Here is a 14,544-nt window from a genome sequence, read left to right as displayed (position 1 = left end):
CTCATATATAAAGCTACAAGTAATGTCCTCAGTATGAAGAACCAAAACTGAGAATATCCAAGCACATGAGAGTTATAGGTGACTTTCAGAGTCACCCGATTATTGGCTCTCTGTTTCTTTAAAAGGGAAACTATTCTGTGGTTATTTTCATGGAGAGAAAATTAGAAAAAAATTATGCTTACAACCTTCAGAATTCCAAGTTCTATGAAGGCAGAGAAAATGCCTGTTTAGTTTGGAATTAGATCCTCAGGGCCTAGTATAATGCCTGGCCCATAGTACATCCTTGGTGTATATTTGTTAAAAATAATGTCTGAATCAGTAAGTGTCATAAAATTGTAAGTGCTTCCAAGTTAAAGACACCACAATAGAATTTTTATCACTAGTTACTAAAAGATATTTGATAGATTTAGTCCTATATGGTGAATATATATATGGTATCCACATTGGTTTTAGTATTGGTTTTAACAACTTTTTAAAAAATTTATTTATGATAGACATAGAAAGAGAGAGAGAGAGAGGCAGAGACAGGAGGAGGGAGAAGCAGGCTCCATGCAGGGAGCCCAACGTGGGACTCGATCCCAGGTCTCCAGGATCAGGCCCTGGGCCAAAGGCAGGCGCCAAACCACTGAGCCACCCAGGGATCCCCATGGTTTTATTATTGGTTTTAGTATATGCTCTTAAGAATTTATTACAAATACCAGGAAAACCTAACCAACAGCTGTTTTGGCATTTTGAAAGATTCTCTTTATTGTGAAAGCTATAGAAGTAGTGACAAAGTAATATTTCTTTGAAATTAAAACTTAATCAACTCTCAACCTATGATAATGTTAAGGCTTGTTCTATAAAATGTGGCTATATGAATTAAAGAGAGTTTGGATATTAATCAAAAAGGACATGGTAAAGGCCACTAGTATTTGCATTCAGATTTATAATACCTTCATGGGGTCTGTGTTCAGACCAAGAATAATCCTCTTTATTTCTAATAGGTAAGCACTCCATTGTGCAAAGTATGAACGTTGTCTTTCTAGCAAGATTTTATTAGTAGACCTTGATTTTGAATCATTCTCTGAGAATATTTGGTTGGAAGTTCTTTCTTACATATTTACTGAATGAATGAATGAATGAATGAATGAATGAGTAAGTGAATTTTAAACAAGTCAACAAATCAGAAAATGCACTGATTGCCTGGCTCTTCAATGCTTTCAGAATGCAAAGAGCTTTTTAAACCAAATTTATATATTTAATATAAATGACAAGAAAAAAACCCTCGTTCTTTCAAGTTTCAGTTATTTCTAAGGTGAGGCTAGTCACTTCTATTAATTATCAGTAGCATTAAGTACCAAGAAGTAGTAATATTAAGCACGTAAGAGAACCTGAATATGTTTAGCAAAGTCATTCCTAGAAGGAAAATTGAATGGAAAATAAGAATGCCACAGTAAGCCTCAAATGAAATCCATAAGCTTTGGCCAATACTTTGCTCACTTTTGCTCAGAATTTTATTGTTAATGTCATTGCAAGTATAATTGTGGGCCCACTTGCTGGAGGCAGGAGTTTGCAAAAAGAGCTGACCTTCTGGGGTGTAATATGCTAATAAGAGAATATCTCAGAGTTGTCTGGATATAGAGCTGCAGTGCAAAAATAGCATATAAAAGACAGAGTTTTCTTTCAAAAGAAAGATAAACCAGCTCAAAACCATGCCCAGGCACCCAGAGGAGCAACGCTGCATGCTGATGATGCCATGCCAATTCTTAACAGTACCTCCAGGATTGCCCAGCATCCTAGCTTGGGTTCAAATATAGGGCCTTTGACTTCCTGACTATAGAAATAGCCACAAAAGCGTATTCTACATGGCTGGAGCCCATGGTCATGATCTTTTCCCATAAAGCTCCACCAATAGGGGAAGCTAGTATTTATTAGAAATGGCAGTCATACTGAAGTGACATGCATTCCAATAAAGGCATAGGATTTTGTGCCTAGAGTTCTTTATTTTTCCCACTATTGGGATTTGTAGGGCCCTTGACCTATCCTCTCCATCCTCCCTAACACTACCACTGCCAAAGCCAGCTCTGAACACTTTCATTAGTCTTAGCTTGATAATCAAAACTCAAAGCCAGTTTCCTTTGAGCACATAGGCAAGGCAAGAATGGCTTTTCCAAGCAATGGCTAGAGAAAACAAATGCTTGGAATATTCAAATTATTTCTGTCTTTTCATAATTTATCTGTTTCTCTTACCACCCTAGTCCGGATTTGCTAATCCCTAGGATTTCTACTTTCCTGTAATGGGCAATCATAAATTTCCAGAGAAGTAAGGGTTTGTGGGTCTGAAGCACAGTGACGTTGTTTGTTCAAAATATTTGGAGATGGTGCCAAATGCATAACAAAACATGGTTTATGGCCTTCATTTGGCATTGATTTGTGCTAGAAAACTCAGAGTATCATTTCCTCCAGAAGGTTTTGCATTTTTGATGAGAGAAAATATTTTCAACAACAGAATTCTTGAAGAACTTTTACAGTGTTTAATTGTGGAAATCCTTCAAAATAAAGCAGCTTTAAATTTTTCTTGTAATTTTAAATTGTTGCCTTCTTTTTTAAATTGTTGCTTTGAAGTGGAGCCTTCAAAGTGATCTTTCCAAGGAATGTTCCTTTAAGAATAGTCACCTGTATCGTGGGGGGACACAAACCAACTTGAAGCATGAGCCATGTTGTTACAGATGCATACTTTACAAGAAACTGGTGGCAAGAAACAACATTAGTTATTGGTATGTACCCTGCAACTGGGACTGAGCCAGAATTATTCCAGTGGCCTTGGAGCCTCTGGAAAGATGAATCATCCAGATTTCCAAAAAAGATAGCTTTCACCAAGGAAGAACTCAAGGGTGAGTAGATCAGAAGACTCATCATGTCCAACAGAAAGGTGGTATAATGTTTTGGAAAACCCACTGCAAATGAATTAGAAGGAAAAATAAATTAAAAAAAACAAGTCAGTTTCTCAGATAAGAATTATAAGGCCTATTACCTACTGGAATAGGGTGAAACAGAGGGAAAACCAGAGGGGCCTCACAGCCCCCCAGAAGGTCACATGTCCTCACAGTGTTGATTCCCTCACTCAGGTCCTTCCTTTGTTAGGAAAAACCAAAAAAAGCTGAACAATAAAATTATTAGGTCTGGCCTGCACAAATGTTAATCAGCTTTTTTTTTTTTTTTTTTTTTTAATTCTATTTATTTACTCACGAGAGATACAGAGAGAGAGAGACAGAGACATAGGCAGAGGGAGAAGCAGACTCCTCCCAGGGAGCCCAATGCAGGACTTGATCCCCAGTCTCCAGGATCATGCCCTGGGCTGAAGGCAGGTGCTAAACTGCTACTGCTGAGCCACTCAGACTGCCCTGTTAGTCAACTTTGAAAGAAAAAGCATTGTTATGGGTGATGCTAGGCCCAGTTTGTTGCTGGTTTGTCTGCAGGCTCCAGAAACCAGATTCCTGGCCACACCCCCCCAGAGTTTCTCATTCAGTATGTTTAGAGTGGGGAAGGAGTCCAGAGTAGCAATTCTGACAGTTTTCCAGGTGATATGATACTGCTTGTGTGGGATCAACTTTGAGAACCATTCTTCTAGCATATGTCATTAGCTTTGTGAATCCAAGGAAATGAAAGCACATGACTTTTAGGTAATTTTATGATAGTTTGGATTTATTCTTATACATGTATCTGCCCATGCAAACTACAAATGGGGGGAGCATTTATCTGGAGAATTCAGGCTACAGACTTCATTAAAATATTAGAATGCTTTAAGTATAGGAAGTTTTTTCCCTGGAGAGTAGAAGGGGAATGTTTCTAAATCATCCTAGATTGCTTTATTGCCCTTTTTCATTTTTGCATAGGGATAGCAAAGTACTGTTTGTCTAAGACGCATCTATTGACCTGTTCTCTAATAATGACTTTACTTTGGAAAGTCATTTATACACAGCCTGGAAGAACTGTGACTATGTTAGGAAATGGAAAGTGTGAATGGGCATGGAGTCTTTTAGAGAAACGGGTTCCAAGGTACACCCTTTTCATATCTCTGGTGTCTGTGGGAGAGGTCACAGGCAGTCTGATGATAAGTTTATGATGCATTGTTATATCAAGTCTGGAAGAACCAAAGAAGTGCCTCCTATTTGTCTTCAAGTCAAGCTTTAATTAGGAAGACTCTAGAAAATGCCAAGGAAGAGCCTCAGAATATCCAGGAATAATGCTGGAGCAAGTGACAAGTATTTTATCCCACAAACCTGCCTGCACAATGACAAGGAATAAAAATAATCTTAGTGTTAACTTAAACCAATTCTTCTTTAATGTCATTTAGAGTTCTTAATTCCTAATCTATTTTGCCTGTGTTTCCAACCTTTATTTTGTAGGTCTACCCAAGTCTTTCCTTTTGGACATTGTTTATATTTGTCTTAGTTATAATACCAATGAGATTATAATTGAGTGACCCTGAAGTTCTAGAACATGTAATAATTCTTTAAAATCAGCTGCTCATCTGTAAAATACAAACCCTCTGAATGTTCTTTAAAATTCACAATGAGGGGCGCCTGGGTATCTCAGTTAGTTAACCATCTGCCTTCAGCTTAGGTCATGATTCCAGGGTCCTGGAATCAAGCCCACATTGGTCTCCCTACTCAGCAGGGAGTCTGCTTCTCCCTCTCCTCCTGCTTGTGCTCTCTCTCAAATAAATAAATAATATCATAAAAAAATAAAACAATAAAATTCACAACCAAACGTAACAGTGTGGGTCTTCTTTTGGTGACAATGGACAGCTTTTAAAGTCATATCTTACATCTCCTAAAACAGATTTCCATAGCAGGTACTTGAGGTGGGGTGTCAGGTGTCAGTTTAATCACATGGAAGGCCAACTTTATTGTGGGCAAGGGACCACTCTGGAGTGATCATTATGATTCTGATGCTTTTTGAGTTGAGTTTCTGACACTTGCAACTAAGAGACCTATAATCACAGGACTCTTTTGGACTATAAGGGAGAGAAAGCCCAGTATCACTGAGACGTTTCCAAACAGAAATAACACCCAGTAAGAATGGAAGTTCTGGATACAACCAGTGCTAACTTGACTTGTTCTCTCTACATTTTTGGAAAAGTTTAATGAACTTCACCATTCTGAACTTTAGATATACCCCACCTGACCCTTGGGGCTCTCCTTATGAGTATGACTCAGTAAGAAAGCACTGTTCTCTTTTGCATTATTTTGCTGCTGGGAAACAGGTCTTGGGGCCACTTAAAAAGCAGAAGTTCTGGGATGCTTGGGTGGCTCAGCAGTAGGGCATCTGCCTTTGACTCAGGGAGTGATCCTGGAGTCCCGGGATCTAGTCCCGTATCAGGCTCCCTGCGTGGAGCCTGCTTTTCCCTCTGCCTATATCTCTGTCTCTGTCTCTCTCTCTGTGTCTCTCAAGAATAAATAAATAAAATTTTAAAAACCTCATTAGTTAAAAAAAAAAAAAAAAGCAGAAGTTCTCCTTTGATTCTGGGAAATCCAGATGAATGGATAATCAGAGGCAACCAGAAGATACAAATGGAAAACCTCCAAAGGTACACTCCTGTAAATTCAGAAAATAGGAAAAGTTTGCCATCAGCACATATCTGATTTCCCTTTTGGTGCACTCCTCTCTCTTCAGGGTGTACTTAATTTCCTTGAATTGTGTTCTTGGTCTCCAATGGGCCTGTGGGTCTAATTAAAGTATAAAGAGTATCTAGGACTCAGGATCTAGCTCTCAAGCCCTCCTCTGCTCCAGACTCTTCTGTCACCTCAGTGTATGAAGACCATTTGGTCCAAGTTATAAATAGGTTTGCCTAGAGTCTCAAGTAAAAGTGTGCTAAAAAGGACAACGGGGCAAAGTGTATAAAATTGAAATGATCCCAGAGAATCACTGGAAGATATGCTCTGTAAGGGGAAGGATCTTGTCTTTTCAGTTCAAACCACAATCCTCAGCACCTGCCTGTTATGTGGCACATAGTAGGTGCCTCACAAATATTTGTAGACTCAGTGAATGAACCACATAGTCAAGATGTGTGGTCCAGTATCAATACCATTCAGCTAGTTGCCTGCTCTTATCCCAGTAGGCTGTGAGTCAGCAAAAAGCAGATTACCTAATGCAAACTTGATTTTAGTGACTGAGACCAGATCAGATGGAATTCAAGCACTGATGGAGGAGGAGAGAACTTAGCACTTACAGAAAGGAAAATACATGTTTATTGAGTGCTTGTGCTTTACACATCTTATGACTTTTGCTTGGTGCAGTAAGCCCTGAAAAGTAAGTCTTGTGTGTTTTGTTTGTGTGTTTTGTTAATGGGAAAACTGAGATCATATAAGCATTCTAGTAAGAAGCTGAGATAGAATTTCTACCTAGATCTTTTCCATCCAAAGCTCATCCTGATTAGATAAATAGGTGATGGAAAAAGAGTGATAGGGGTTCTTTCTCCAAAAATTTGACTAGGTTATAGAATGAATTTATTTTTTGAGAGAGAGAGAGAAGAAAATACATGTGCATGCATGCATGAACATGGATAAGCAGAAGGGGAATAGGGAGGGGGAGAAAGAATCTTAAGAAGACTGTGCACTGAGCTCAGAGACAAATGTGGGCTTGATCCCACCACCCGGAGATCAGGAACTGAGCCAAAACTAAGACTTGGATGGTTAAACAACTGCACCACCCAGGCGCCCCCATGGGACAAATTTAATACAACATCTCCTATGTCCCCAATATGACTCTGTAGGACATTACCCCGACTATCCACAGTTCCCTGACTCAGCTTTTCAGTAACTCTCAATTCAGAATTCCTGATGAGAATCAATTGACCCAGCTTGGAAAGAATGTAACAAGCAGATACAAATGTAGCTTCATGTACTCATCTCCTTGTTAAGGCTGAGAGTGGAACAAGTTTCTTTTATTTTTATTTTTTAAGATTTATCTTAGAGCATGAGCGTGATCAAGGGTAGGGGCAGAGAAGAGGGCGAGAATCCTCAAGCAGATTCCCTGCTGAGCTTGGTGCCTGACACAGGACTTGATCCCAGGACCCTGATATTATGACCTGAGCTGTAATCAAGAGTCAGACACTCAACTGACTGAGTCACCCCGGTGCCCCAAAACAAGACTTTTAAAAATGAGAGTGGATATGGGAAGACAGTTATCAGTATTTCTAGGATAAATAGGTATGGTGAACATTTGCCTGCAATCCTCTTCCTTCTTCCATTCTTCCATAAATATCTGTCTGTATTTCCCTGTCAAGATGAGATGCTTTTACTTTTTTTTTTTACTTCTTGCTGAGACACAAGGAACCTTATAATTGAATCTGTTGTCTACTGAGTCATAGGTAACTGATATATGTTAAATATTACCTATATAAACTGTGTTAAAATCTGCTGCCAAAAGTAATGATACCTTGTGGCAATTACTGATAAAACAGGACAGACTATTTCTTCATTCATCTGGCCCTTGACAGAAACAAAAGCCACTGGCTTTGAATGAGGAGACCTAAGTTCTGGAGTTGGCCTTTGTTTTCACTATAGCTACGTGAGATCATTCATTGCAAGTACTGTGGCAAAGGTAAAGGAAGTGTATAGGAGAGCCCCATACAGATTTCCTTTGAAGGGAGACTCTACTGCAAGGAGCACAGTGAACTTTGCAAAGAGATTCCCAGACAGATGACTTTGCCATGTCTTCTCCCATGACATTTGAAGCTTCTTCTATTTCCTGCCCACTCATAGCTAAGATAGCAGCAGGAGGAAATCCAGTGTTCTGGTAATAGCGGGCTTTGGTTTGGAGTGATCTGGCTTAGTCATTTCATTAGGGAATACCTAGCTATCAGAATTTTAGGCTCTTTCCTCTTGGGATGGTATCTTAGTACATTCACAGTAATGTAGGTTCTTTCTAGCATGCACCTCAAGATTCTCGCAGCCTCTCTACCCATTACCCAAATTTAAATCCACTTCACATTTTGAGGTATTTGTTGTAGTAGCACCGTACGTCTCAGTACCAGTATCTTTTTTAGTTGATTCAGGCTGCTACAACAAAAATACCCTTGACTGGGTGGCTTATAAACAACAGAAATGTATTTCTCAGAGTACTGGAGGCTGGGAGGTCCAAAATCAATGCGCTGGCAGATTGTTTGCTTGGTATGGGACCACTTCATAGATGGCTGTCTTCTTACTTTGTTCTCACATGGTGGAAGGGGTGAAGGAGCTCTAGGGTCTCTCTCATATGAGCACTAATCCCATTTGTGAGGTCTCTGCCCTTATGACCTAATCACCCCAAATGCCTTACCTACAAATACCATCTCACTGGGTTTAGGATTACAACATATGAATTATGGAGGGATACATTTCATTTAGTCTGTAGTAGACAGTCTGTTTTCCCAAAGATAAATCTCATCTTTTTACTGGGATATATAAGCCTGTCTTTCAAGGTTCTGAGAGTCACATGGAGAGAGGGTGTATGTTTGAGTGTGGGGAGGTGGGGTAAATTTTTACCATTCAGTAGTTTCACTTCATTTACTTCAGTCCCCTATTTTCAATATGGCCTAGCCTCCCTTAGCTTTGTCTCCATTCCTGAATCTGCATCTCTTTGGTCCGTTTTCTTGACAGTGTAAATAAAGTTCTCTGTTCTAGTTTTCTGTTCAGATGGGAAAGAGACTGCTTGCTGCATGCACCAAAGAATGGGAAAAGGAGATCTGTGAGTCTGACTTCTCATACAACCTTTCCACGAACTCTCTTTTCGAATCTGTCTTCCACCTCCAATTTTAGAGACACTGGTATCTCTCATTTCTTCTAAAATTTTGCTGCAGCTGTCTCGTCTCTATCCTCTTTGCCTTGATTTATGTCTCTCTCCCCTTTCACCATTTTATTTTGATGAGGTTTGAGGTAGAACAGGAGGTAGATGCATGTGTTCAGTCTTTCATGTTTAACTGGAAGGCTTCTCCCAGGAGCTCTGGAAGGTCTGCTTGGCAGCAGTTACTCCTATTGGGTGGGTGGGTGAGGGGTGGCTACAGAGAGGAGTGAGCTTTTAAACTTTAAACTACGTTAAGCTTAGGAGATCATACCTAATTCCGTGATTTGACCCTGATGAGAACCGAAAACCTGCTGAGTATGAGTAGAATTAGCTCCAGAAAGCTCAGACTTCAAAGCATTTAACATTTTGTATTGTTACGGAGTTAGTTTTTTGAGTTGCCTAGGATAAGACTACAGTTAGGAGATATTGTGGTAAGATGACCAAGAAGCCACCAAAAAAATGCTAGCTTGATTTTTTTGGGGTATACAAAAATCTCCTGAAAATTCAATTATTCTTTAATAATTAGTAACTTATTACTCTGGTTAAGTGGGGGAGATTGGTTATGTATAGGGGATTCATCAAATAAGTAAAAAATATTGAGACTTATGAAAGAAGTTAAAAACATAATAAGGAGGAAAGCTAGATTTAATCCTGTGATGTTGGATTGGATTTGGAGATAGGTTTATCATTCTCAATATATAGAGCTAAATATAGATATATAGATGCAAATCTGAGTATATATATGTACATGTTGGTAATATAAATAAAGACTAAATTTAGATGTAATTGTGGTGTGTGTGTGTGTGTGTGTGTACATATACATAAACTATGTGTTTCCTACTTCTGTCTACTGAAAGGACCTGGAAGCAGTAGCACTCTGAGAGAGAGGGATATATCTTGGACCTAGATCCTGGCTTTTATTTATTTGTTTGTTTGCTTTTATTTATTTTTTTTAAGATTTTATTTATTCATGAAAGACACAGAGAGAGAGGCAGAGAGAGAGAGGCAGAGGGAGAAGCAGACTCCCTGTGGGGAGCCTGATGTGAGACTCGATCCTATGACCCCGGGATCATGACCTGAGCAGAAAGCAGATGCTCAACCACTGAGCCACCCAGGCATCCCTAGATCTTGGCTTTTAAATACTATTCTCCATTAAAAGCAACCATGTCTCTGAGTAAATTAATGATTGTTTACTGGACTGGGCAGAGGAGAATATTTTTTGACATCAGAAAGTAAAGAATGTTCAAGAAATTCTGGGAAATATGGAAAGGACATGGAAGCCGGCTTGAAAGACTTCCCACTGGCTTCCACTGGCCAATTAGAGTATTAGAATAAAAAAATAATGGATTGTAACCCATTAAATAGAATAGGAATTCACAAGTCCATACTGATGAATAATGAATACATAAATAGGCAGAAGAGAAAATTCTTACAGTAAAATAGCAATTAATATAAGAAGAATGATGAATTAGAAAAACATCATTTGGCAATTGTAATAGAAATAATTCAGGCAAGAAACATTAGTGGATGCTAAAAATAATGGATTAAAATCTGATGAAAGACAGGATATTTACTTGGAGTCCAAGTATTTCCCAGCAAAGTAATTTTTAATTACAAAAGGAAAAAAATAACCTTACAGTAGAGAATCCTGGCAAGTACTACCTTAATCAGGTAATCAAAATTAATAACACCAGTAATGAGACAATTTAAATTATGTATCACCCAAAAGGATGCAATAAAATGAAAATTTTTGTGATCTATTCTTGACAAAAATCGTAACCATAATCTAATCATGAAGAAACATGGGAAAAACCATATTGAGGGATAATCTACTGAATAATCGGCCTGTACTCTTCCAAAATGGCAAGATCATATAAATCAAACTGAGATATAGTCTCTTTATTAAAGGAGACTAAACAGAAATGGTAATTAAATACCATATGTGATTTTGGATTGCATTTTTTTTGCTACAAAGCAGTGGTTCTCAAAGTATAATTCCAAGACCAGAGCTTTACCCACCACCTGGAAACTTGGTTAGAAATACAAAACTTTAGACCCCATGCCAACCTACTAAATCAGCAAGCCTGGGTTTGGGGCCCAGTGATCTATGTTTAACAAGACCTTCCATTGGTTCTGATGGTCATTACAGCTTGAGATGCACTGCTATACTTGTTGGGGCAATTGTTAAAACTGGGGTAGATGCTTACAATATATCAATGTTAACTTCCTGTTTTACATGTCAGTGTTTTTAGAAGCACATACTAAATTATTCAAGGGTAATGAAAAGTTACACCAGCAATGTATTCTAAGTGAATCAGTAATGAAAAGTTCTTTACAATATAAATGCAACTTCTCTGTATGTCTTAAAAATGCCTAAAATAAAATAAAACAGGAGGGGTTAAGTTATACATTTGTCATATTAGGAAAAAGCCTGACTCATACTCATTCCAACTCTTTTAATGTAATCAAATGTGGCACTAAATACAAAGGATATATATTCCATTACATGTATGGTTAAATCTGCAATGGAAAATAGTTTGTTCTCTTAAGAACCATCTGTGTTTATTTTCAGGTTGAACCAACCCTAAGGTTGCTAACATTCTTTAAAACCATGTTGATGAATGACACAATCTCTGAATCACATCAAAGCAATATGGTTTCTTTGGGGATTCCGTATCAGAGGGAAAACATTTCTGCTGAATAGCATCTGTCTATCCATATGCAGAAAGAGTCAACACGTGAAACTGAAAGATAATTGTTTTCAAATTGGCTAGATGACACACACAGCCCCTCATTCTCAACTGCGTTACTAATTGCCTGAATACAATCCCTGATCTGATTTTTTTTTCTCTCACTGTAGATTCTTTGCAAGACTTTCCATTGCACACAACTAAATACGGCAAGAGCAAAATGTAGCCTGAGAGAAGTACATATGTTGGATTAGATTCAAATATGCAGGGTTTTATCTAGAAGGAAAAATCCTTTTAGAGTTAGAGAGGAAGTGAATCAGTCCCATGGACCTTGGCTAACTGACTGATTCACAAACATTGGTGGTTGGCGGTTGTTTTTCTACTTTTGGTTGTCTACTTTGAAGCCATTATACAACATCCAAATCCCTAGCTCCATTCTTCCTGGTGTTTTGGTGGTCATGCATTTGTTCTGATACTGAGAATGGAGAGTTCCCTTCCAGCCAGCAATTGTTCCTTCCCCAGCCATAATCCCTCAGAAGAGCTGAATCTGATCAGTTATGTCACAACTGAAGAAGACTACATTTGTTTTAGCAAAGTTTATTTAGAACATCCTGCTGCTAATGTCAGCACACAGATTGGGCAAGTTCCACCAAAATAACTTTCAGACTATTTGTATTCAATTAAATGTTTATTTAAAATTTCCTTTGGGTTTTTACTGCTGTAAATGTATTGTTCATTTTTCACATACCAGGCACTGTTGTTTAGTCTCAAGGGCATTACTTGTTACAAATTTAACAACTGTGACATATTAAAAACAACATTTAGGGAAGAAAGTAGGGTTGAGAGGATATGACCAGATGTTTCCGTGGTGTTTCACCAAAATTTTGCTTAAATGCCAACAAGATTTTAAAAGGAACTTTTTTCCCAAAGTGTACCCACTTGACTGGGCCCTAAATACACTGCTATCATAGTTCTATTAGAAAACCCATTTCATTTTCATTTTAATCACAGTTTTCTTGAAGATACTTAAAATCTTTTCACTCTCATTTTTTAAAATTTACTATGACCATAAAAATAATCATGGCTGTGCCACATGCTAATTTGTGACCCAGATTTTCTTGTTGACTAAAATAGGGATGTGGTCCTTACCTCCTATGATTGTTACAGAAGTTAAGTGACATAACTTACGCAGCACTGTTAGCCTAGTACTTGGTGCACAGTAATAACAAATAATGTTTGTGTTATTACAAACTGTACTAATTATTGTAACAAGCACAAAACCCCACTGAGTGCCCTGGTGTATATTTCATTAGGAAAAATGCAGACTTCCCTGCAAATTTCAATTCAATTTCAGTGTTTTGTGAGATTGTCACTTAGTAGTAGGAGAAGGGCCCGTCAAGAATCAACTTCAGAAGAAAGTCATTATTATTTTTAAATAAGTCTGGTGGTAATTAGATAAGACCTCTCTGAGCTGATTTCTAAATTCAAGAGCAGTTAGAAAAGGAGCCTGCAGGTAAATAGAACAGAGAGATTGTCTGCACCCAAGTGGAGGATTCCAGGTTTGCTCGTCTTCTGTGGGAATTCTATTGATGTCAGAGGGTTAATAGAGCTTTTTAACAGTAGATGGGGGCCCTGGAGTTTCATGATTTGGCCCACATTCAAAAATATACAAAAATATAAAAGTCAGTGAAGCAAATGCTGTTCAGCAGAAGTTTTTCAGGGAAAAGGGATAAGCTTGATCCAAAAATATTTTGGAGGGTGGAGACATTCCAAGCATACCATTCCATGCCTGTGCCAATGGAATGTGGGCACAGCACAGGAACAATGTCCAAGGCTGGAGAGCTTTAGAGGACCAGGGAAATTTTGAGTGAAAAACACAAAACAGTGAACCTGCCCCCAACAAAAACCAAGTATCCCTATTTACAGGTTGAGTAGTGAATTCAAAGTAAATTTTAAGTCCATAAACTATGAATTCCTGAATTTGGTACCAAATAATTGTAGTTGCATTTTGCAAATGTATACCTCTACACTGGTCACACACACATATTCTCTCTATCTCTCTCTCTCTCTCTCTCTCTCTCTCTCTCTCTGAATTGGAAGGAGAGATTAAGTTCCAATTATTACGTTTAAATCCCAGACTGGAAATAACATTTTGTCTCTTTCCATTATCTTTGACTCTAGGCTGGTAAAGCTGCCATAATGAAAATTAAAAATAAACACAAATACGGACTGCTTTTCCATATTAATCATGAAAAGGGAGTAATTCCTAGACATTCACAGACTTTTTGCATAAAGTTTATTTGCTTGTAATGATTATTTGCTTGTTAATGGTTGTTGTATTTTTCTCATCAGTGTTTGTGATCCTTCAAGACATGAGGGGATTTTGATTTTAAAAGATCCCCATTATTCCCAAGAACTATATTGGCCCATAGTTTGAGCATATGGTTGTGTCTGTTTGCAGTTGTTCATCTTCATTCCTCTCTATTGGTAAAACTGAGGAATGAGGAAACTCGTGGTTGTCCAAAGATGACTTAGGATTTTTTAATTGAAAACTTCAGTCAAATGTCTTTCAAGAAATACTTTGCAAAAACAAACAAATTTTGCAAACTGTTTTTACTAAAAGAGGCATTCCCTTTTTCCTTGACCTGATAATCTATTTAACGGAAGATGAACAGTTCAATGTATGGCAAAGAACCATTCCAGAAGTTGCCTGGAAGTGGGATGACTTAGTGTTTCTCAAAGGTGGGGCACAGCTCATCTCAGTCAGAATCCCCCAGGGAGTTTTTAAAACTGCAAATTCTGGGGTCCCACTCCAGCCCTACTGAGTCCAGATTTCCTCGAGTGGGGACTGAAAAGCTGCATGTTTCATTGACTCTGCAGGTGATTCTTAGGCAGGAGTCTCTTCAAAATGGAAATTAGTAGTTATATCTTAAAAGCCAGTAGTGCTTTCTGCCCAGACATTCCCCTAGCTTTGAAGAGAGGGTCAGTGATGCATTGCTTTTGAAAAAATTCCAATTTGATTCATAGAGCAAATCATTTTCCC

At 38.2% G+C, this 14,544-nt stretch overlaps 1 protein-coding gene across 33 annotated transcripts in view; it reads left to right on the top strand.

Moving 5' to 3' along the window:
- The window catches only part of BMP4 (bone morphogenetic protein 4), a 348,582-nt gene that overhangs the window by 211,804 nt on the left and 122,234 nt on the right, over window positions 1-14,544 (top strand). Inside the window, exon 4 of one of the 33 annotated variants that reach the window (XR_012036639.1) lies at window positions 11,672-12,203. The exons of the other annotated variants lie outside the window; for them this stretch is intronic. The gene's annotated coding sequence lies outside the window, so the exon portion shown is untranslated. Of the gene's footprint in view, window positions 1-11,671; window positions 12,204-14,544 lie in introns of those variants that run through there. 33 annotated transcript variants of the gene reach the window in all.

The sequence above is a fragment of the Canis lupus genome, chromosome 9 (genome assembly GCF_048164855.1).
Source record: "Canis lupus baileyi chromosome 9, mCanLup2.hap1, whole genome shotgun sequence".
Taxonomy (NCBI): domain Eukaryota; kingdom Metazoa; phylum Chordata; class Mammalia; order Carnivora; family Canidae; genus Canis; species Canis lupus.
Note: the sequence above shows the minus strand (reverse complement) of the source record. Positions and strands in the feature narration are given on the sequence as shown.